The sequence below is a fragment of the Rhinichthys klamathensis genome, unplaced genomic scaffold, assembly GCF_029890125.1.
Source record: "Rhinichthys klamathensis goyatoka isolate OS25496 unplaced genomic scaffold, OSU_Roscu_1.1 h1tg000092l_1, whole genome shotgun sequence".
Taxonomy (NCBI): Eukaryota; Metazoa; Chordata; class Actinopteri; order Cypriniformes; family Leuciscidae; genus Rhinichthys; species Rhinichthys klamathensis.
In genome coordinates, this window is record NW_026606631.1 from 2,278,677 (window position 1) to 2,282,775 (window position 4,099).

Genomic DNA, 4,099 nt, shown 5'->3' on the forward strand with positions numbered 1-4,099 from the left:
GTGATGGAGATGAGAAGAGAGCAGGTATTGACAAAAAATCTATCTAATCTATATAATGCATTTAATAAACTTAATTACCTTTAGTAGCTTTCAGTAAATAAACTGAGAAAATGATTCATAGGCAAAATCAACCTATCAGTTGACCCTAAGTTTACTTTCTTCACTGACAGACAAAAATGAAAAGCCTATATCAGTCAAAGCTCAGCTTAAGGAGGGGAAGAGACAGGGCAAGATAAAAACAAAGAGAAAAAGAGTGTGATGCTGATGAGGAGAGAAAAATAATCAGCTGCCCACTATCCAAGTTTTTTGGCCTTCAGAACATCTTAAAATGCACATATGTAGATCAGAGAAATCAAAATTTTCTCGGGGAGACCCCGAACCCCCGTATTTGCCCAACCTCACATTTGGGACCACAGTTATTATAAAACCGTGCCTTTGCATCATAATGAAAATGGTTAATAGTGAGCTTTAGATCCTAAACTAAAGTGTTACATTTTTTAATATTTTTTTAAAAAATCATATTGGGGGCTTAGCCCCCCTAAAATGAAAATCCTAGTGACGCCCCTGATTGGACCATTGCTATTGAAACAGTTGCCACGCCTCTTCACTCTCGACCACATCGAACACGCTCTAAGGCATCAATATTTGCCTCGGTGGAGCACATTCAAATCATTCAGCTATGATTATCACTTACATAGCAAAGGTTTTCACATAACAAACAGATATACAATAACAACTTAAAAAAACACTAACAACAGGTAGCATTATACAATGTTTCCTTTTGTAAAATGTCTTAATCAATGAATGCATTTTGTGCCAAAGCAATGATAAATTATCCTAAGTTTAGCCCACACAGACTGCTCTTGCATGTATATGCAAACTACTGAGCATGTGTTTTAAGATACCTCATTTATAAAAATCCACAAAAGTGTCCATAACTGAAGAAACACACTTATACAATATCGGCAATCTAGAAGGCAAGATACTGCACCGAAATGTACAATGGTCATATATCAAAATATAACAAGACTAGCATTTTATGTGATAGAAGGATAATTGTGTAATTCAATTGCATACAGTATACCTTGTTTGGTCAAATTTACATCCATTTTGCAGCTTCCCTCATGAGCATTTAAAGCACCTAAACCAGGGGTTCTCTACATCCACTTTCGCCTGCCTGTTACCTTTCTTTCTGAGATAGATGGTCTTATTTTTGTGAGATACCCGGGTACATGACTCTACCATTGGAGAATGCGTAAAAGTGTGTGCCTTGATAACCAATCACATTACAGCCTTGATGTCATTTAATTTCTTTCAGAGTTTTGCGACAGTCACATACTCTCTTTTGAGTAGGGTCTTATTTTGAATAAGTAATTACTTTATGACCACTAAAAAGTTTGTTCTATATGCGTGTAGTATGAATGTAATACATCCGCCATGCTGTCATTATCATGGTAGCAACCAGCAACAGTTGCGTTGCTTCACTGTCATTCACAAATCCTCTCCCGTGGCTCATGGTGTCTATCGTAGGCACGCTTCAGAATCTAATTCAGAATCAGAGATAGTAGGTCATCCAGGTACTTTTTGCCTAATCTTTTATGAGTACAGTGATACTTCTTTTGTGACATACTGTACTTCTCCTACTATGGAAGTATGCGATTTCGGATGCAGCTTATGCCTGGGACACACTAGATGATTTTCAAATCTTTACCGATTTTAAAACTGTAGGATACTACAGACATAAGTGCAATTTCAAACGATTTTTAGTATTATAATCCTCCAAATGCGAACACTAAAAGATTCGTCCGGACCGCGAGACCACACACCTGTCAATTGCATTTTCACAGTGAGACGAGAAATCACGGAGACTCGCGAGATCAAACGTGACTTGAGAAGAAAAACAAATGGAGGACGATTGACGTCATCAGCTGATTCTCTTGCTGTCAGTTTTGTTTTACGGAAAGAAAAACAAAGGAGAAAAAAAGGAATATGGGTGATCTTCTTTCTCAATACTCCACTTACGTGTTATGTTTGTGGCTGCTAAGTTTCAGCTATAGAAGAGGGCAACATCGGGTTTGCTCGCTCTCATTGGCTATCGCTGGTATCAAGTCAGAGGCAGTCAGCCCAATCAAGAGATTTGGGATTGTGCGGGCTCCGGCGGGATCGGGAGCAGTAAAACAATCATAATGTCACCGCACAACTGAAGATTTTTTTGGACAAAAAGTCAGTTGTGAGAAGCCTTAAATCAGGCCTTTTTTTAAAATCCATAAAACACATGGTTTTACGAAGCCCCTAAAGGGACATGGTGGTGGGAAAAAATATAAGAGGAGGAAAAATAATAAGTTGATACTTTTGCATTCTCTCGCAAATTTGTTTTGTTCCCCTGAGAAACTTTGCGTTCTCTTGCTAAACCTTTTGAGCTCTTTTTAAGGGAACACAAAGTTTCCCAGCAGAACACAAACGTTTTTTCGAGGGACCCCCAAAAATGTTACCCAAGTACTTTAAAATTCCTAGAGGTGACTGAGGACTGCCAAAACATTCATATCTGGTGACTTTGGATATCTAGAATATCTATGACTTTTTATCATTTTTATCTATTCATTTTTTTTTCATTCATATTATGTAACAAACATTAATGTAAGCATGTGCTTCAGATTATTTAATTAGTTCAATTTTACATGTTAATGAACTGTAATGGGCTTTGCTAAATGCCACGGTTAACTTTTCTAGGTATCAAAATTGGCTACTGTTTGAGTGATGACAATGGGGGGGAAGCGTTCATAGATGATGACTAAATTAAGCCACAAACATGCCAGATAATAAGAGATAAGTAAGCATTATTTTAGATCTGAAAAATGGGATGTCCTCATTCAACTAAATTCACATAATAGCCTACTCATTATCACAATGATCAGCGTAAGCCTGGTAGTTTACCTCTCCTCAGCTTATGAATAATCGTCTGACTGAGTGCAAGTCGAGGATTCCACTGGTAAAAGTGAAGGAGGACGAACACAGCGAGGGAACGAGGCCAAGGCGTATTTTAACTCTTACCATAGTGCTAAAAAATGGTCTAGCGACGCCACTGCTTCAAGTGTTGGCAGCGCAAGGATACCAGAAAGCGACTGTTTACAATTTATCAACGATCCACTCACATATATTATGAAGCTCTGCCGCTTAGAAAAGTAGTCATACAAATAAAAAATACAGTTCAGACAATTTTACAGCTCAAATAACACACATATTGTAAGGATGAGTTAATATTAGAACTTTAACAAAAACTAAGCTTGACATTTCTTCTTTTCAATACTTCAGAATGAAGGTGCTGTCCATTAACCCACACCGAAACGCTATTTTTAGACAATTCATAATTTTAATTAGTTTATAGGTGTGACATCTGAGTGTCTTTTTAATAAATAAAAAAACAAGACCTTCTACTGTCCTATTTTAGACTGTCATATCACTAGTTTATATCGCCATCTAGTGGTGGGATCAAAGACGGCTAAGTCGAGCAGTTCTTTTTTTTAGCATTTGTAATATTACTTGAATAAATATATATTTGTTTTATTTTAAGACCACGCTCCATAAAGCCACATTACAATATGAAAAAAAAGAATTTCCTATATGTTTAACCATATTATTATTTATATTTAAAAAACCTATGTTAAAACATTTAAATAAAACATACTTTCAGTACCCACTTTACATAATCCAATAACATATAAAGCAAACATTCAAATCGCAGTCTGAAAAGTCAACTTTTATTGTGTTTAGCTGTGTTGAAAATTACAGTAACAATGCCAAACAGTTCCTACAGTATATCACACCTTCGCTGCAAACATGAGGTCTATTGTGGAAAATGTGATACAAATATATGTGATACATTGCACAACACATCTAGTGACATTTTCCCTTTAAATTGTATTCATTTTTCTGCAATCATGTATTTATACAGTCAAGAATAATTCTTTTTCAATACACCCATAAGCACACTTTCAATTTACCGATAAATAAATAGCACACTTTTCTGTCATTGAGAAACAACATATAAACCGTACTTGTAAATGATATCTGTTTCTTCTCATTTGGCTTTGTTAGTGCA